This window comes from Chiloscyllium plagiosum, unplaced genomic scaffold, assembly GCF_037043375.1.
Source record: "Chiloscyllium plagiosum isolate Xiang-an unplaced genomic scaffold, Cpla_swu_hap1 HiC_scaffold_5, whole genome shotgun sequence".
Taxonomy (NCBI): domain Eukaryota; kingdom Metazoa; phylum Chordata; class Chondrichthyes; order Orectolobiformes; family Hemiscylliidae; genus Chiloscyllium; species Chiloscyllium plagiosum.
Window position 1 is genome coordinate 118,861,426 of NW_028270143.1, and position 21,568 is coordinate 118,882,993.

General features: G+C 42.7%; 1 protein-coding gene across 10 annotated transcripts in view; it reads left to right on the top strand.

The window, feature by feature from the left end:
* The window catches only part of scn5lab (sodium channel, voltage gated, type V-like, alpha b), a 469,981-nt gene that overhangs the window by 75,750 nt on the left and 372,663 nt on the right, over window positions 1-21,568 (top strand). For 7 of the 10 annotated variants that reach the window (XM_087987589.1, XM_087987586.1, XM_087987595.1 and 4 more), the window contains exon 2: window positions 8,800-8,905. The exons of 2 other annotated variants lie outside the window; for them this stretch is intronic. The gene's annotated coding sequence lies outside the window, so the exon portion shown is untranslated. Of the gene's footprint in view, window positions 1-8,799; window positions 8,906-14,177; window positions 14,251-21,568 lie in introns of all 10 variants that reach the window. One more of the 10 variants, XM_087987588.1, reaches the window with a different exon arrangement.

The window sequence follows — 21,568 nt, forward strand, 5'->3', positions numbered from 1 at the left end:
GGTATATGAATAGGAAGGGTTTAGAGGATTATGGGTCAAGTGTTGGCAAATGGGACTAGATTAATTTGGGATATCTGGACAGCATGGAGTAGTTGGACCAAAGGGTCTGTTTCCATCTCTGTGACTCTTTAGTTAAGCCAAACCCTATTTCGGGGGAGGCAGTTCCATTTTAAAGGTAGTTTACCTTTAAAATCATTTCCTAATTTCAATCCTCAATGTCAAGACTTTAAGTGCTAGTCTGTGCTGCTCCCCATTTGGCTTTTCCCCACCAGAGGAAGGGTTCTGTCCGTGGGGATCCTGTGAATCCCCTCAGCATGTTGAGACGCTGGGTTTAGACCAGATCCTACCCATTCTAAACTCATAAAAAAAAAGCTTGGCATCTTGAGGCACTGGTCAGTGGGTCTCTGTGGATCTGAATGAACACTCAGACGAGTGGTCTGCTATCACAACGACACAATGTTACTCCTGGAGACAGCATTCTTATGACTCCAGCGAGTTAGTGTTTGAAACTGGGAAACAGCAGAAGAGCTGGGCAATCAGACTCTGTTCGGAAAGTCCCCATGGAACACTCTGAGAAGAAGGTGTGAACTGATCGACTCTCTCAGCACTGGTGAGTACTACTGTGCGGCTGAACAGCAGTGATAACGTTCAGCTGAGTCGTGGGTCTTTTGCAGAATGGGAACAAGATAAAAGTGAAGAGCAAAACGCAGAAATGTGGAAGGTTCTGACCAGGACATCGGTCACTATGGGTGCTACACTGCTCGTCCAGCCTATAGGCCCCACCAGGATCTCTGTGTGCCTCCAGTTCCTTCCTCTCGGACCGCTACAATCAACTCCCACATTTTCATAATCCTGAAAGTTGGGAATATGCACTCTAAACCTTCCTTTCTCCCCCCTGCACTTTCAAAAACTCCCTAAAACCTACCACTTGGAGCTTGTTTTGGAGACACTATCAGTCTTGGAAATGCTAGTCCCTTTAAAGCTCAGCCAGAACAGCTCCAGAGTTAATGGTGGGCAGTTCATGTGTGGATTTTGCCTTCAGGAGCTGGGGCCTTGCCCAGTGCAGGGAAAGGGTTCCAAAGGGAAAGGTGGAAACTGTGATGTGCTAGAATCCACACTTAGGATCAAACTCCTTATAAAGATCTGAAAGTCTCCTGCTGCCTAATTGAACAGATAGATAGACAGTAGCCTGTTAAATACTACTATATCCTCTTGTGGCTCATGGACAGATTGTGTTGGATTGTGCCTCTGTGAAATGCCTTACTTTGATAAAGGTGCTATATACATGTTGTTGTTGTTACTGATGTGCAGTGTCATAGAACGCTTACTGCACAGGGGGAGACCTTTCAGTACACTGTGCTTGTACCTGATATATGAATGATCATTTCACTTTGTGCCACTCTCTAACCTGTTCTGCACAGCCCTGCACATTATTCCTTTTACAAATAACTGTCTAATTCCCTTTGTGAGTACATCCACTCCCAGACTGTGCATTCCTGACCCTAACCACTCCCGATATAAAAAAGCTTATTCTCCATCCTTTCATAACATGTACCCTCCAGTCAGACCCCTCATGGTTTTGAATGTCTCCACCAAGTCCCCTTTGAGCATTCTTATCTTGAAGGAAAACTGCCCCAATTTCTCCCAAATCTATCTCCCGGATCTATTCTCAGGAATATTTTCTGTACTCTCCCATGTCTCCACGTGCTTCCGAAAGTGTGGCAGGAATGACTAGCTACAACATTTCAGTTGAGGTTAAACCGGCGTCTTGTACAAATTACATATGAACCAAAGCTTGTTGCTCAGCTGAGTTCTCCCAAACCCACTTAAAATGATCCTACTTTGACTTGACTCCAAAGACCAATACTTTTTCACATGCATGTGTCAGCTGTATTTGTTTCAGCAACACTGGAAACAGCTCTGTCTACATTCTCTCCTTTTTAAAGCAATTTTCTTACTATCAGTCCATAATCCGAAAAAAAGTGATTTCTTACAATTGCAAACTAAATAAAATGAGAGACATTTTCATTTCAGAAGTCACTCCACAACAGGTCACCAGGGAACATTGAAGAGAAAAAAAATCTCTTGCACGTTCTTGATTGTAATGGAATGTTATAACAAACTCAAAACACTCATGGATTAAGCCTTGAATACTCAATACGTTCATCTGAAATTTCTCTCTGATCATTCAGCAAAAATCTTTTGTTTTTAACGTGAATGAATCAATATCTTTGAGGTAAAATGGTGCAGACTGAAATTCCAGAATAAATCTATAAAGAATTTATGAATTAATATTGTCGGTTTCTCCCATGGCTGAGTTGGTAATATTCTGACCTTTCAGTCCCAGGTTAGAGGTTCATTTGAAAGTGATGAGCCCATAGTAAGACACTGAGAAATTTAAGAAGGTTTTGGATGATGACTTGGATAGAAATGGTGTGCAGGGATATGGGGACAAGGCAGGAGATTGGCATTAGGTAATAGAACCAATGCAGGCATGAGGAACCAAATGAGTATCATCACAATGCAGTATTTCTGTAAAATGCATATGTTAATGACATGCTGATGTATGAGATGTGGTAACATTGACATGAGCAGCCATATGCTACCTAGACTCCGATGAAACCAGCTCAGAGCTGTATTACAGAGTTCAGTATTTTCTATAAGTTTTTAAAATTCACTCATGGGATGTGTACATTGTAAGATAGGCCCAGTATTTATTGCCCGTCCCTAGTTGCCTCTTGAGAAGGTGGTGGGGAGCCACCTTCTTGAATCACTTCAGTCCACCTGCTGTGGGTTGACCCACAATGCCCTCAGGGAGGGGAATTTCAGGATTTTGCCCCAGCGACAAATGAAGGAACGGCAATTATATTTCCAAGTCAGGATGGTGACTGGTTTGGAGGGGAATTGGAAGGTGGTGGTGTTCCAATATATCTGCTGCCCTCGTCCTTCTCGATGGAAGTGGTCATGGGTTTGGAAGGTGCTGTCTGAGGATCTTTGGTGAATTGCTGCAGTGCATTTTGTAGATAGCACACACTGCTGCTACTGGGGTGGAGGGAATGGATGCTTGTGGGTGTGGTGCCAATCAAGCAGGCTGCTTTGTCCTGGATAGTGTCAAGCTTCTCGAATGTTGTTGGAGCTGCACCAATCCAGGCAAGGAGGGGAATATTCCATCACATTCCTGACTTGTGCCTTGTAAAAGGTGGAAAGGCTTTGGGGAGTTAGGAGGTGAGTTACTCACCGCAGTATTTCTCGCCTCTGACCTGCTCTGACAGTCATTGCACTTATATAGCAAGTCCAGTTCAGTTTCTGATCAATGATAACCCCAGGGATGTTGATAGTGGGGGATTCAATGATAATAACACCATTGAATGCTAAAGGACGGTAGTTAGATTATTTCTTATTGGTGATGGTCATAGCCTGGCATTCGTGTGGCGTGAATGTTACTTGCCGTTTGTCAGCCCAAACCTGGATATTACCCAGACCTTGTTGCATTCAAACATCGACCACTGCAGTATCATGGTAAGTAAATAAATAAAAATAAATAAAATTTGATGGAACTCCTAAGAGTAAGACAGCCTTCTCTCATGGAGGTAAGGATTGGGCCAGTAAAGACAGACCCAGAATCTAGACTGAGACTTTCAAAATTTTAAAGAGCCCACCCACTCAGGTTTTTCTCAAGAGAAAGGATAGCCACTCTATCTATCTTTTCCTAATATATGTCCGCTACATCTTCTAGTCTCTGAGGAACAGAAGCAGGCCACTCAGCCCATCCAGCCTGCCCTGCCATTCAGTGTGATGATGCTTTTTACCCACCCGAGGCCGGTAGTCCTGCGCATCATGGGTAATCAGAAATCTATCAATCTCTACTGCAAACATACTCAAAGACTGAGCCTCCACTGCTCTCTGCGATGGACAATTTCAAACGTTCTCGTCATTTCAGACCTAACAGGCATCCCTCCTTATTTTAAAATCATACCCAAACCAGGGGAAACATCTTACTTCCATTTACCCTGTCAGTATTTTCTAAGTTTCAATTAGATAAACTTCGATTCATTGAAACTAGAGACGGCACAGACTCAGTTTGCTCAATATCTCTTCATAGGACAGTCGTGATATCCTGGAATTACATCTGGTGAACTTTTGTTGCACTCCCTCTCTGGCAGTAATATTGTTCCTGATGTAAGAAGACCAAAATTGCACATAATGTGATATATTAAGCTCCCATTGAAGCAAGATTTCACTATTCCTGCCCTCAAATCTTCTTCTGATAAAGGCTGACATTCCATTAGCCTTCCACATAGCTTGCTGCACCTGCGTGCCACCCTTCCGTGACTTACCCAGAAGGCCACTTAACTCTCTTTGTGCTTCAGCACTTTCCAATCTCTCACCATTTATAACATACTCTGCACATCTATGTCTCTGACCAAAGTGGATGACCTCACATTTTTCCACATTACATTCCTCAGCCATATACTTGCCCTTTTGTTAACCCATCCTAGACTTCCTAAAGCTGTTATACATCTTTCTCATGACACACATTTCCACTTACCTTTGTATCATCTGCAAATACGGAAATATTACCTTTGGTGCCCACCTTCATATCGTTGATGTATATTGTGAACAGCTGGGGTGCAAGTACTAATCCGTGAGGTACCCCACTCGTTAACAGCCTGCCAACATGAGAATGAGCCAATCATTGTTACTCCCTGTTTCTGTCTGTTAGCCAATCATTCATCCGTGCCAGTGATTTACCTGCTATCCCATGTGCTTTAATCTTTCTAACCAGCCTCCCTTGGGGGATTTTATCAAAATCCTTCGGAAAATCTTGTTTTATAAGATCTGAAAACATACTCAGGAAAGCATGGGAACAGTGGAACCATTGGGATATTACTCAAACCAACAAAAAGCTTGGCACGCTAAGTGCATCCCCAGTGATTGTAAGGGTATAATACACAGAGACTACAGCACTATTAAGTTCTGTCATCTTGGCAGCATTGTACCTGAATGCTGCCCCCTCACCATCTCTCGAAATCAGAGTGTGACTACACACCAAACTGTAGCCAGAAGGGACCTTGCATGGTGGCTCGGTGGTTAGCACTACTGCCTCACAGCACCAGGGTCCCAGGTTCAATTCCAGGCCTTGGGTGACTGTCTGTGTGGAGTTTGCACATTCTCCCCGTGTCTACGTGGGTTTCCTCCAGGTGCTCCGGTTTCCTCCCACAGTCCAAAGATGTGCAGGTCAGGTGAATTGGCCGTGTTAAATTGCCCATAGTGTTAGGTACATTAATCAGAGGAGGGTGGGTTGCTCTTCGGAGGATTGGTGTGGACTTGTTGGGCTGAAGGTCCTGTTTCCACACTGTAAGTAATCTAATCTAATCTAACAGAATACCTGGGAGAAGACCTTATATTTGGACAGCCCTGTCTTGGGAACTCAAGATATCACAAGGCACTTCTCAACGAGTGTGGATCACCATTAGCTTCAGGGTGCTCTTTAAGTCAATCACCACCTTGAAATGGAACTATCTTGCCATTCCTTAACTACCCCTGGGTCAGAATCCTAGAACTCCCCACTTGCCCAACAGTAACAACGCCTACTGGGCTGCAGTGACAGAAGGAGACAGCTCACCATCATCTTTTCTGAAGCAATTAGAGACAGACAATAAATGCTTTTCCAGCCAGTGACACCCACAATCCCCAGAGCAAACAAAAACAATCATTGCTATGTCAGAAACACGGAGACAACTTATGTGCACAGCAAGATGCCACAAAACACACTTGTTAATTTCTGATTTCTTTTACTCCTGTCGGTTCAGGAATAAGTATTGGTTAAAAGACTGGGGTGAACATGTATGCTTGTCTTCCAATAGGGCAGAGGGATCTGTCCTGTTCATCTGATAGCGATGCGCAGCGTCTCGGCTCAATGCCTCAGCCCAAAGGCATGTTGTCCCAGCAACGAAATTCTCACCGAGTGCCATTAGCATCACTACCCAACTCACACGCGCTGTTCCCTCGCTTGCTCCATGAGCTAATCTGTGCTCTTTGATATATAGCTCTGTAGCTAGAAGGAATTTTCCTTCCAAAATCAGACCTGCGCACGTACAGCAATAGGTATTGTCAATGTTTAACAGTGGTCGTTATTCACCTTTTGTAGAGCAGGGAGAGTGGGTGGGTGTAAACAGTGATCATCTTTGGCCATTCAATGGCCTGACTATGTATGGACAGATTTAATTGCTAAGACTGTCACATTTAAAGGATTGTTACATTGGCCTGGAGCAACCAACTGGAAGAGATGTGTGTGTGTGTTATTGACCTGATGGTTATAATTCCATTGTTTCCCAGCTTGTCTCCTGATTGAATCTCGTTACTATTGTCATATCCATTTTGAAATTAAACTGATTCCACTGTGATTAAAACGTTGATGGAGGATTTCATTGATGTGGATCCCTTAAAAAATGAAATTAAGTTTTTAAAGACTTTTGATCAGCTTATTTTTCAGTTCATCCCTTACTTTAGTGTGCATTGCAGTTCATGTGTGAGCACACTGTTTCAGTGTGTGTGCTTTGGGTCACTGTCTGTGTCCCAGTCCACACTGTGCACTCTGGTTCAGATATGTGCGAGTTGCTCTATTTCAGTATGTGCACTCTGGTGAAGTGTGTGAGCTGTAGATCAGTGTTTCATTGTCGAGGATGATGGTCTTCGTTCCATTGACCTATTTATGGGCTCTCAAGTGGCTAATGAATCCAATCTTGGCTTTGAAAGTTCTTCCACATTCAGGACAAGTAATTCCAGATGGCAGATCGGGCTTTGGTGTTGCTGCCTCGTTTTCCATTTTCTTCTCTTTTTTTCTATTTCTACACATCTGTTGGCTTTGAAAGTTGCTTTAGATCTTCTAAATCAAACCATTCCATTTGGCAGGTATGTGATCAACAACATTCCAAAACAGGAAAATCGACATTTTGGACAAAAGCCCTTCATCAGGAATGCCTGATGGAGGACTTTTACTCGAAACGTCTATTTGCCTGCTCCTCAGATGCTGCCTGATTTGCTGTGCTTTTCCAGCATCACTCTAATCTAGACTCTAACTACCAGCATCTGCAGTACCCACTTTCGCCTAACATTCCAAAACAGCTTGTTGATAACTCCCTCAGCAAAATTCCAACACTTGAAGAAGTCAAGGAAGCCAACAAACCTTGAAAAACACCAAGGCCGCTGGACTCAATGGAATAAAAGCCGAGGTCTACAAAATTGGAGGTAGCCTGCTCCATTACCAACTGCATCAACTTCTCATCAAGATCTGGATAAATGAAGACGTACAGCAAACTTCAGAGACTCAGCAATCGTTACCATCTACAGAAAGGAAAGGCGATGGATCTGAATGCGGAAACTTTCATGGGATTTTCCTGTTGGGAACAGGGGAAAAAGTCCTCACCCGCCAGCTGTCATGAACAGCTGGAGACAAAGGCTGGTTTTAGATCATCACTTGGAACATGCACCATGATCTGCACTATGCGACAGCTCCAAGAAAGATGTCATGAGCCACTTTAACCTTTGTACATGGCATTCATCGACCTCACCAAAGCCTTTGACTCGGTCTCGAGGGAACGCCTGTGGGATGTCCCATCTGCCTAAGGCTGCCCTGAAAAGTACATTCGAATCCTGAGACTCCTCCAGGATGGTGTGCTTGCCACGATCATGGTCAGTATCAGTGATTATGCTACATTTCAGTTTGAGCCCAAATTTCAGTGTGTTCTGTAGCTCAATACGCGCACTCAATCTCTGTGTGTGCGCTCTAATTCACTGGGTACGTTGCTTTTAGTTCAGGTGCTCTAGTTCAGAGTGTGTACTTGACCTCACAGCGTGGATTATATTTTACTGTGTGGGTACTAGTTAAATGTGTTGTATTTCAGTGTGTTGAGCTGTCGTTCAGAATGTGGCCTCTATTTCCATATCTGCATTCTCGCTCAACATATTCTCTCGAGTTCAGTGTATGGCTCAAATGCAAAGTTAAAATTCACACAACACCAGGTTATCGTCCAACAGGTTTATTTGGGAAGCACTAGCTTTCAGAACGCTGCTCCTTCATCAGGTGGTTGTGGAGAATGAGATTGTAAGACACAGAATTTATAGCAACAGTTTACAGTGTGATAGAACTGAAATTATATATTGAAAAAGACCTGGATTGTTTGTTTTGTCTCATCTTTTGGAATGACCATGTAGGTTTCAGTTCTTTCCTATGTAAATCGCAAAACCTTTTTTTTAAATGTTACATTCTCAAGGGCACTTTAACAATTGGTGTAATGTCGGCCCACATAAGGTATTGAAGGTGTTAACTCCCTGTGAGGCTATCTGTGCCACAATGGTCAGACTGATTCTAATTTTAAAAAGGGATTTACAGAATCTTACTGGATTCATGCGGTTTTTGAACAAAGTAAAATGTAATTCTGCAAGTAACAAACAGTCCGTGTCTTTTTCAATATATAATTTCAGTTACATCACACTGTAAACGTTTGCTATAAATTCTGTATCTTACAATCTTATTCTCCACAACCACCTGATGAAGGAGCAGCGCTCCAAAAGCTAGTGCTTCCGAATAAACCTGTTGGACTATAACCTGGTGTTGTGTGATTTTTAACTTTGTCCACCCCAGTCCAATACTGGCGTCTCCAAATCAAATGCGGAATAATTCCAAAAAGTCAAAGTTAAGAGTGCTCTTACTGAATGTGTAAAGCATTTGCAGCAAGATAGATAATCTAGAGGCATATATTGAGTTAAATGGTTACAATATAATTACCATTACAGGAACATGACTGCATGGTGACCAGGACTGGGAACTGAATATTCAAGGATATTCGACATTTAGGAAGGACAGATAAGGAAGAAAACGAGGTGGAGCTGATAATACAAGGTGGGTTCAGTACATTAGTAAAGGAGCATTTTAGATCGGAAAATTAATTTGTGCAATCTTTTTGGCTGGAACAAAGGGCAGCAGACATTGTATTGGAGTTATTTATCAGAAGCAATACTAATGTAGGGCATGCTATTAATCAAGAGATGCATGTAGTATGGGCAACACAGTTATCGTGAGTGACTTCAGTCTGCATAAAGATGTAAAGCAATTGAACACTAAATCTGTGGAGGACAAGTTTTTGGAATGTGTTAGGACTTGTTCTCTCGGACAGAATGGTAAGGAGTCACCTATAAGGCAACTATTTTAGATCTAGTATTACGTAATAAAAAAGGCCTAATCAACAATCTTACATAAAACAAAGATGCTGAAAATCTGAAACAAAAATAGAAATGGCTGGAGAAACTCAACAGGTCAGGCAGCACTTGTGAAGAGAAAGCATCCGATTAACAATATGAAAGAATTTTACATTATGTTCGAAATTGAGGAAGTGAGAATGCCAAATTTGAATAATTAAAATTTTGAAGGCATGAGGGGCAAATTTCTGAGGATAGATTGGAAAAATACATATTGAAAGGCATGACCCTTTAATGTAATGGATAGTTTTTAAAGGACTGTTATAGGGCTTACAGCAATATACATTGCTGCAAAAACTCTAAAAGGTTAGTCAACCATGACTCGAAAGGAAGTCAAGGATTGTACAAGATATAAAGAAAAGTCTTATTAACTTGCCAGAAGTAAGCCTGAAGATTGGGAAGCTTTTAAAATGCAGTAAAGGAGGATCAAGAAACAGAATGGATATGAAAAGGAAGAATAGAGTTAGAATGTAGCAAAAAAAAACATTAAAAATGGACTGTAGAAACTCTTACAGGTGTGTAAAAAAGGTAACACTGTGATCACAATCTGCTACAGCGTATATATTACCAATGTCAGTGTGTGCTGACAATTTCAGTGTGTGTGCTCTAGTATAATGCATTCATTCTTGTTCATTGTGCCTGTTCTAGTTCAGTGTGTGGTCTGTAATTTAGTGTGCACGCTCAAGTTCATTGTGTCTGACTTATTTCATTGTATGTATTCTATTTTGAAATCTGCTCTCTATTTGAGAGTGTGCAGTTCACTTCAGTGTGTGTGTGCTTTATTTCGCAATGCACATATTATTTCTGAGTGGGCAGCCTATTTTAATGTGCATGCTAAAGGTCAGGCATGCGCTAAATTTTAGTCCGAGCAATTTATTTCAGAGTGTGCACTCTTAGTTCAGTGTTTGATCTATTTCAGGGCATGCTCTCCATTTCAATGTATGCAGTAGAGACCACACTTTATTGTCCTTTAATTTGATTATAGGCTGAGGTTTACTACAAAGGACTGAAGAAGGAATTGCTGTACTTTTAAAAAGCAAGTTACTGAATCTCATTGGAAGTCGTGCTTGACTGTTGCTTTACAAGCAGTGGGGGCAGAGTATAAATAGATGGTACAGCACTAGGGTATGTATATAAAGTGAAGTTCGGCTGGTAACAGGTAGCTGATTGGGTTGTGACAATTTGGCCAGTTATGGATGCAAAAGGTCATCAACTGGTGACGACTGTCTGATTGGTTCCTGGTAGCTGAACAGTAGCCAACCTGAGGGCCTCTGGAAGGGTGGGCCAAGAGGTGTTCTTCAGTGAAAATGCCTGAAGCTGGAGATTTCTGTCACCAGTTGCCTCAAGCTGTTACTTTCTACCAATAAATCAGCAACTTCATAATTTATGAACCAGTCACCTTGTGGCTTCTGTGGGGGAAGTGAGAGCACTGAAGGACTTGGGAAGAAAAGGAACACTTTCTGGAATTCTGAGGACTGGTGCTATTTAAATGTTTCACCAGTACTTCTTTCCCTCTACCCATAACACCATTTTTTTGTTTATATGTGTATGGTGGGGTTTAGATATGGGTTAGAGTTTTAACACAGAACTAACAAGTTGACAATTTGAAGTTGTTTACCTGTGGTTAGAATCTATTTATATGTGATTAATAACAGTTCTTGTTAAGTAGAGAAACCTTGCTCACCTAAGGCTATCAGACAAGTAAATTAGGGACTTAACATACTTTGATAACATTTTAAACTTTTATGAAGACTCTGGGAATAATAGAGATTGATTTCCCATGTACTATCTCTGTGAGGCATTAGAAAGTTTAGTGTTGACTTTGAAAGAGAGACAAAGATTTGAGTGCGGCCTTAGTCCATAATAATGGTGAAGAAAACATAAAATTCTGAATTGCATATAAGAAATGGTACTGGAAGTTGCAAAGGATTTCCTGCAGGTGGTAGAATTGTCCCTGATGGTCTAAGGTGATCTTTCAAATCCCAACTTGATTGAATTGGCAGGAAAACTGGAGGCAGCATTTCCTGACAGAATTATCAAGCCATAAACTAATTAAGGTATAAGCACAGGACTTGGGTTTAGTCGCCAAACACAAAGATTAGGGACTGAAACATTGGAAAAAGGGAATATTCAGTTACAGTGAACACAGCTTGAGCATGAGGAGAAAATGAAAAAGGTAAAGATAGCAGAGAAAGATGAAGAAAAGGAAATGGCAATATAAATGAAAAACAAAGAAGTGAGAAGTCAGGAATTAGAATTACAAAGAGAATGGAGACAAGAGATAGAGAAAGAAAGGGAACATGAATCCAGGTTTAAAATGGCAAAGTTGAAACAGGAAACATCAAATATTGATGCAATCACTGAGGAGGAGAAATCTGAATCACAAATTGAAGCCCAGTTAAAAAAAAATATTTTGGCACAGGATACGAAAAATTGAAGAAAAAGAGTTGGAGGTATTCTTCATGTCATTTGAGAAAATAGCGAGAGAAATTAATTGGGCAGATGAAGACTGGACACTTCACATTGTGAAGACTCCACCTTTTTGTTTTTCTGTATTTTTGATTGCAGACTGGAATGAGAAAAGAGCAGTTTTAAAAATCAAAGATTGCTAAAGGATTACTGCAGGTTTTGAGAGCAGGTTACCTGATGCTCTTTATAGGTATTGTTTACACAGCTGCTGCTTCAAGCAGGAGCAGGAGACAGTGCAGTCAAACTGCAGCTAAGGATATGTACAAAGGAATTTTTAGCTGGAAACTAGTAGCTGATTGGTCTCTAGACCAGTGACTATTTATCAATGACAAAGGCCCTCTGCTTGCCAACACTGATATGATTGGTTCTCAGGTAGCTGAAAAGCTGTGTGTAGGATAATGAGAATCCATCAGGTCTCTGCAAACTCAGAGAACATCACTGTTCTCTGCAGGAAAGCAACTTGAAACCAGCAGGAAATGAGTTTAACTTTCTTTCAGCAGTTGCTACAAGCTATGAGTTTTAACAAAGAAGCCAGAGATCTTTATAAATGTGAATCAGTTGCTCTGTGCCTCACAATGTTTACATGTACATTAGTTTGTGTGGCACACTTGGAAAGACTGCAACCTATGGCAATCTGCTAACAAGGTGTTTTTAAAGGCAATAACGCACGTCATTTGGGAACTTGCCATATCACTTGAGAAAAGTACACAGGATGCAGTCAAATGTTCTCAGTGTTGAGATGGGCTTTCCTGAATATCTCACTCACTTCTCCAACTCATCTCACCATAGCCCACATCCCCTAATACCTGGTATGATTCCACACACTCCCCACCCTGAGTTAGTAAATGGAATGGAATAAGTGGAGACTAAATCCCAATTCCATTGTACAAAGTCCAATTGGAATGTGAATTGTTATCTGGCCTAGTGGTAATTGGGGTTGTTAAGAAATTACTTTTGGATGGAATGGATTTACTCCTGTGGACTGCTTTGGCTGGAGTGGCACAGTGATTGGCACTGCTGCCTCACAGCGTCAGGGACTCAGGTTTGATTCCACCCTCGAGTGACGGTCTGTGTGGAATTTGGACATTCTCCCTGTGTCTGTGTGGGTTTCCTCCAGGTGCTCTGGCTTCCCTCCACAGTCCGAAGATGTGCAGCGTAGATGGATTAGCCATGGGAAATGCAGGGTTACAGGGGTAGGCTTAGAAAGTTGGGTCTGGGTGAGATGCTGATTCTATGAGTAAAAGAGATAGATTCTTGTATAATCACAGAAAGTCTGAGTGAGCCTGAAGAGATGGAATAGCTCCAAGAGCAGGTTGAGGTTATTTTTCTGTCATATGTAGTGATCTGAGCAATTACTCAATGAAATTCATCACCAGAAGCCGTAATCGTTACTGCAAGCAAATGTTAGGATGGCTGAAATGCTCTATAAGAGTGAGGGGAAGGCGAAAGAAGTGATTAGTAATGTAGTGTCTTAGTAATGCAAGATCAGAAGGCAGATCCAAAATTAAATATATTAGATCAGACAGCTGACACAGAATCTGAGGCTAATGGAGTGCCAAACTGTCTTTATGTTAATATAAACAAAGTGTTTGACATGTTTTATTGATCGAGGCTCAGAAAGCTGATCCAGAGTTTTGAAAAAAACCCGTCTGGTTCACTAATGTCCTTTAGGGAAGGAAGCAGCCATTCTTACCTGGTCTGGCCTACATGTGACTCCAGACCCACAGTAATGTGGGTGACTCTTAAACGCTTCTTGATAACCAATCAATTTCATTGGTAAGTAAGGATGGGTAACAAATGGCAGCTATGAACACATCTGAAATCTTATGGTCTTACAGCATGTGTGGGGCAGCATTGCGAATGTGCACTCTGGTACAGTACATACAGTCTAGAGTCACAGGTCTGCTAATGTTGAGACAGAGTTAAAAATCACACAACATCAGGTTATAGTCCAACATCAGGAGACACAACCATCAGATGAAGGAACAGCACTCCAAAAGCTAGTACTTCCAAATAAACCTGTTGGACTATAACCTGGTGTTGTGTAATTTTTAATTTTGTATACCCCAGTCCAACACCGGCATCTCCAAATCATGACTAATGTTGGGACAGCGAGTTATAGTTCAGTTTGTACAGTAGTATAGGGAATGTGATCATGGTGAGGGTGTGCGCTGTAGCTCAGTTTGTTGTTGTCTATTTCAAAGTGTTTCCTGCTCTTTACAGAAGTTTAAATGTGCTTTCCAGACAATGGAGGATGTTGTGGTGTAGTCACGGTTGTAATGTGGAATACACTGTCCACTCTGCTGCACGTGGTCACCTGTGTCCCCTGGAGTAATCCCACTCCGTGGCTCTGAATATTGTCAAATCTGTCATTTTAAGGTTGAGGAATGGTCAGGCTTTGAATGGGAACCATTGTAGGCCCCAGTAATAAATCTGCTTCTTTCCAGGCTCAGTGAAGAGTCAAGATGGCTAGTTGATGACCAGCAGTGTCCAGGAGCATTGTTGACCTGCTTTTTGCAGGTAGGAGCTATCAATCCCACAATGTGACCTACAATCTCACTGTAGGTTGGTCATTTCTACATTAAACCACTTGAGTAACCACAGTGCTTTGCAGCTCAGATGCCTGGCTCATTTTATTGAGCAGGTTGGAACTGGTTCATGGAAGGCAGGCAAGGACCTCATTTCTGTTGCGACTCAAAGCGCCTCACATACACAAATCACTTTTGTGTCATCGCCATTTTACGGCCTGTACTGCGCTGTAATGTTCTATGTTCGATATGTTGATCCTCTCTTTCTGAGCAACGTAGCAGCCGATTTTCACCCAGCAAGGTCCCACAGTCAGCCATTGGAGTGGGTCAGCTGTAGGGATGTGAGTTCAGGAATAACTCTGATCGCTCATTTTGAAAAGATGGGCTGAGCATCTCGCCTGTTCATCATGGGTTGAGCATCTCACCTGTTCAGTTCCTCCGAGTGGATGATGGGAAATTGAGCTTGCACTGAGATCACTGCACACCCTTGAGAGAGATGTGGGTCTGGAACACCTGAGTGGGTGCATGAATGCATGGCAGATGCAGGGTGATTTGAAGAAATGCGAGGTTATCCACTTTGGTAGCAAAAACAGGAAGGCAGCTTATTATTTAAAGCGCTATAAACTGAGAGAGGGGAATGCACAGTGAGGTCTGGGTATCCTCACATACCTGAAGGTGAGCATGCAGCTGCTGCAGGCAGTGAAGAAGGTAAAAAGTATGCAGTTTTGCTTGCCATATTTAAGGAAAGATGTTCTCACTATAAAGGGAAGGTTTTCCAGACTGATTCCTGGGATGGTAGGACTGACACGCGAGGAGAGATTGGATCAGTTAGGATTATATTCACTGGAGTTCAGAAAAATGTCTCAGAGAAATCTGTAAAATTCTAATGGGACTGCACAGGCTTGATTCAGGAAGGATGTTCCCAATGGTTGGAAATATAGATCAAGGAATCACAGTCTAAAAACGCAGGGTAGTCCATATCGGACTGAAATATTTTCTGTATTTCTATTCCTCCCAACACCTCATGTTTGAAATATAACATACTGCAATTCAAGGCCCATTTACATGTCAAGTCAGACCTATCGAATCCCTACAGTGTGGAAACAGGCTCTTTGGCCCAACACGTCCACACCGACTCTCTGAAGAGTAACCCCCCAGACATTTCCCCTACCCTGTTATGCTATATTTAGCCCTGCCTGATGCACCTAATTTACACATCCGTGAATACCATGGCAGAATTTCCCATGGCTGAATCAACCTGACCTGCAACATCTTTGGACTGTGGGAGGAAACCCACGCTGACACAGGGAGAATGTGCCAACTCCTCACAGACAGTCACCCGAGGCTGGAATCGAACCCAGGTCGCTGGTTCTGTGAGGCAGCAGTGCTAACTACTGAGTCATCGTGCCACCCATACTCTCCTGTCCTTTCCTCTCCCTGAGCACAGGCTAACATTCAGGCCTGAAATAACCACCCCAACAAATGCAAGCTAAATGCTGTTTATCCTCATTGAGATCGGTCCAGTCGAGTTGGCCAGAAACGGCATTTTACTTTTATAGAATTTTACGCCAAGGAGAGAGGCCTTTTGGCCCATCGTGTCCTTGCTGGCTGGATAATAGAGTCATAGAGTCATAGAAATGTACAGCATGGAAACAGACCCTTTGGTCCAACCCGTCCATGCCGACCAGATATCTCAACCCAATCTAGTCCCACCTGCCAGCACCCGGCCCATATCCCTCTAAACCCTTCCTATTCATATACCCATCCAAATGCCTCTTAAATGTTGCAATTGTACCAGCCTCCACCACTTCCTCTGGCAGCTCATTCCATACACGTACCACCCTCTGTGTGAAAAGGTTGCCCCTCAGGTCCCTTTTAAATCTTCCCCCTCTCACTCTAAACCTATGTCCCCTAGTTTTGGATGCCTTTACCCCAGGGAAAAGACCTTGTTGATTTATCCTATCCTTGCCCCTCATGATTTTATAAACCTCTATAAGGTCAGCCTCCAACACTCCAGGGAAAACAGCCCCAGCCTCTTCAGCTTCTCCCATTAACGTGTGAACCACCCTCTCTGTTAGAAAAGTGTTCCTCATGTTCTTTTTAAATCTTTCTCCTCTCACCTTAAAAATATGTCCTCTCGTCGAAGCCCCCCAACCTAAGAAAAAGGACCCTAATCCCCTCATGATTTTATAAACCTCCATAACATTACCCCTTAGCTGTTTACACTCCAGGGAAAACAAGCCCCAGCTTATCCAGCCTCTCCTTAAGTTTCAAACCCTCCATTCCTGGCAACATCCTGGTAAATCTTTTCTAAACCCTCTCCAGTTTAGTAATATCCTTCCGCTTGCAGGGAGACCAGAACTGGACAGAGACCAAGCACATTATCCACTCTGGTCCCACTTTCCAGCACTTAGCCTGTAGCCTTGTATGCTTTGGCATTTAAAGTGATCATTGGAACACTTGTTAAGCATTATGCCGGGTCCTGCCTCTACCAACCTTTCCAACGGTGAATTCCAGTAAATCCCCTCCTGCATAGAACAGACCCCACGATGCTGTGCTGAGGATTATTCCTAATCCAAAATAAAATAACCTAACCTATGCACACCTCAACTCACTGCTGTCCATGTGCATGTCCAACAGTCGCTCAAACATCCCCAATGACTCTGCTTCCACCTTAAATCCAGACCCCTCCGGTTGTTAGTCCTTTTACTAAGGGGGAAGGTTTCTTCCTATCTACCCTCTCAATGTCTTTTCGTATTTGACCCATTTCCAAAACTTTGCTAAGAAGCCATGCTGTTCCCCAGCAAAAGAAGTAAATGTTACTGTTTGTTTAAAAAAATCAGCTTTCAGTAAGTTTGAAAATGCATGATTTTAACATTTGAGGCACATCGAGCTAAGGTCTTCCTTCCCTAAAGGACATTAGAAAACCAGGTGGGTGTTTATAACAATCATATTCACCATTATAGTACATTGCAATATATTTCAGATTTATTACACGCATTTGCATTCCAGCAGCAATGTGAGCCCATGTCTGTAGGGTACTAGCCTGAGCCTCTGGATTGCTAGTCCAGCAATATTACTACTGCCAACCAGCTCTCCCTTTTCCAGTTATATAGCTCCTACCTCATAGCAAGTACCCAGTGCCTCCACTTAAGCCATTAATATTGATGAAAGGTCACAACATGATAACAACGCAACTGAGGCACAGGAGGTGGGCATCACAGGGTGGGCTGGTACTTGTTGCCCATCCCTAAATGCCCAGAGGAGAGTTTATTACCAGTCAGGTTGCTGTGGGTCTGGAATCAGATGCAGGTCCAACCACTTAAGAATAGCAGATTTCCTTCCCTCAAGTACATTAGAAATCAGTGCAGCCTTTACAATGATGGTTCCATGCACACCACTAAGCTGGCTTTTTATTTCCAGAGCTTTTTTTAATAAATCGGATTTAAATTTCACCAGCTGCTATCACATCAGCAACTGAATAGCAGAGTGGATTTGGTGGGCTGAATGGTCTACATCTGCTCCTATGTGTTATGGTGGGATTTGAATCTGCATCTTTAGGGCATGATGAGCCCAGTGACACTACCACTGTGGTACACGTTCACCTTGGGGCGATGGGGAGCTGTATTTTCGACTCTGCTTTGAAAACCCAGCCCTCGATTTGTGCTGAGTATGAACTGTGCTTAAAAACGCTATGAAGTGTTTGGGCCGCGTTTGGCAATTGTGCCTCAATTGTGCAGAATGATCACAACCCTTCCCTAGTGGTACTCTGCGATGACGAGTCTCTTTCTCTCTCTCTCGTTACACCAGTCGGATTGTAGCACTACAGAATGTAATTAGTTTGGAAATGTGTTCACTTGGTGTGCCCTTCAGAAAGTGTTAGAAGCCAAGTGTCTCGAGTATTGATGATTCATAGTTATTATAATATTCATGGCTGTCATAGTAATCAATACCATCCAAACTCGGAGCTGTAATCTATTATAATGCATTATTAATAGCACACAACACAAAACAGGTAATCAGCCAATATCCGGCCAGAAATTAGAATTTTCATTTACAGTTTCTCAAGATAGCCCTTTGACTTGACATTCTCAGTAACTTGCCTTATGCTGCCTGGAATCTTTGATGCACTTGCCATGTTGATGCCACAGTCAAGAAGGCACAACAATGCCTCAATGTCCTCAGGAGGCTAAGGAAATTCAGCATGTCCATAAGGACCCGCACCAACTTCCATAGATGCAGCATCGAGAGCATCCTGCCAGGGTACATAACAGCCTGGGACGGCAGCTGCTCTGCCCAGGACCATAAGAAACTACAGAAAGTGGTATGCGCAACCCACAGCCTCACGTTTCGACTTTGATCTCCAGCATCTGCAGTCCTCACTTTCTCCTGGACCATCACAGGAGCCAGCCTCCCAACCATGAACTCCATTTACACATCTTGTTGCCACGGAAAGGCTGTCAACATCATCAAAGACCCCTCCCACCCCGGTAATAATCTCCTATAACCTTTTCCATTAGGCAGAAGATGCAGAAGCCTGAACACACCCACCAACAGTTACTTCCCAGCTGTTATTAAACTGATGAATGGGCTCTCTAGCACCAGTTAACGCTGATCTTGCTATGTTGATTTGGCCTAGCGCATGCCCTGTGCAATGTAACCTGTATCCCTCTGTCTAGGTCGTTCTGATCTGTACATCCTTGCTTACTATGATTTTCCTGTACTTTTTGTAAACAAAGCTTTTCACTGTACTTCGGTACACATGACAATAAATCAAATCGAATCGAATATCAATCTCTGTTTAAGGATTCTGTACCTACGTTAAGGTGCAAAGATTGTGTCTGATAGCAAATAATTTGGAAGGTGGTGAATTGATGTCCAGCTCCACGGTTCCCTCAGTCAAGGCAAGGGAGGTTGGTCTCCACCCCTCAACCGCTTTCAGGAAAGAAAACAGTTTACCTGCTCTTTCTCACATTCTGTTTGTGGGGTCTTGCTCTGCCAAAATAATAAAAAAGAAAATAAAAGGCATTTCTGTAGCACCTCTTCTAAAATCCTTCACAACCAATGAAGGCCATCGGCTACTGGGTCTTCTGGAGCTCCAGAAGGTGGGATATCCTGCTACTGATGGGCAGAAGGTATCCACTGATTGACTAGAATGACTGGGTTATCTTCTGAGGGAAGTGTGGACAGGCTGGGCTGGAACGAAGAGGAACCTTGATTGAAAGTTGGCAGGGTGGACCTGAGAGAATGCTTCCTCTTACGGACATATGCTGCTTGAGAGGTCACAGTTTAAAAAGCAGGGGTCACGCATTTAAAAGAGAGAAGAGGAGAAACCTTTTCTCACAGAGGGTCTTGAGGCTTTGGAGCGCTCTTCCTGTAAACTTCCTTGGACAGCACAGTGGCTCAGTGGTTAGCAGAGCTGCCTCATAGTGCCGTGGACCTGGGTTTGATCCCACCCTTGGGCTACTGTCTGTGTGGAGTTTGTATATTCTCCCTGTACCTGTGTGAGTTTCTGTCCACAGATATGCAGGTTAGGTAGTTTGGCCGGGCTGAATTGTCCACAGAGGTCAGGTATATGAAGGCTTTTTGGACTAGCTGAGTAAATACAGGGTGAGTCTGGTTGGGCGAGTCTTCAGACAAATGGTGTGGACTCAAGGGTATGAGTTGCCTATTTCCACAGATTTTATGAAATTTTGCCATAAAAATATTGAAGATCTTTGTTTCTACCAGCGGTAGATCGGAAGCAAATGGGGTAGGTGAGAATGTGTAGGTTATTATCTGAGGAGGCACAATTGTATAAATAGCACATTAGGCTTGAGAGGCTGAATGGCCTCTGACTGCTTCTCATTTCTAGACCCTTCTGCGCACCGTCCTTACCCCTGATCTATATTCCTTATTCTGTTTATGCAACAGTTTGACACACTTGTACATCTTGCAGAATGACTCCAAAACTTTGAACCAGTAAATAATACGAAAGAACATAATTTGTTCAAACCCCACGCTATCATAATGATTTCTGATTGTGTACATTGTGCGAAAAGATCATCTTCCAATATGCAGCAATACACGATATGACATGGTGTCACCATGATAAGGTATTTTTCTCCCGGTGTATATCTTGTGAAAAGTGCAGAATGAGAATATGCAATCAGTTTCACAATATTTTACACAAAAGACAACTCTGTAAATACAAATGCAGAATTTTTATTCATACACAAAATGTATTTTCCACAGTTAATTGTTTGGGGTGAGGGCTGGTGGAGGGGGTACAATGTTGATGGTTTGCCTGGAACATGCAATGCCCTTTTGTGAATCCATAAGATCTTACGTTCATAGGAACAAAAGGAGGCCATTTGGCCCATTGGGGTCTGCTCCACTGATCAACGAAGTCATGGCTGATCTGATAATCCTCCACTCCACTTTCCTACCTTAACCCATTAATTCTTGATTCCCTTAATGATTAAAAATCAGCCTGCCTCAGCCTTGAACATACCAAATGACCCAATCTCACTAGCCCTCTATGGTAAAGAAATCCACAGTTTCAATCCCCACTGAGAGAAGAAATTCCTCCTCATCTCTAACTTCAATGTGCGACCTCTTATTCTGAGATTATGCTGTCTGGGCCTAGATAGCATAAGGTGAAACAAACTGTCCTAACCTTCCGCTAACATTTGTCTTCCCTATGAGCTGCTGAGCTTGGATTCTAATTTATTCTGACTCATTGACAAGGACTCCAAATTCCTCTGTTCTTTCCGCATTCTCCCTTGGTTTAAATAATGTTTATTTATTCCTTGATAGCATAATGTTCCTTGATGTAAATGATATTGGTGCATAGCCTCAAACTAAGAGGGAACAGATTTCGGACTAAGTTGAGGAAGAACTTCTTCACCTAGAGGGCTGTGAATCTGTGGAATTCCCTGCCCAGTGAAGCAGTTGAGGCTACCTCATTGAATATTTTTAAAGCAAGGTTAAATAGATTTTTGAACAGTAAAAGAATTAAGTGTTATGGTGAGCGGGCGGGTAAATGGAGCTGAGTCCATGAAAAGATCAGCCATGATCTTATTGAATGGTGGAGCAGGCTCGAGGGGCCAGATGGCCTACTCCTGCTCCTATTCCTAGAGTCATAGAGATATACAGCATGGAAACAGACCCTTCGGTCCAACTCGTCCATGCCAACTGGATATCCCAAACCAACCTAGTCCCACCTGCCAGCACCCGGCCCATATCCCTCCAAACCCTTCCTAATCATATACCCATACAGATGCCTTTTAAATGTTACAATTGTACCAGCCTCCACCACTTCCTCTGGC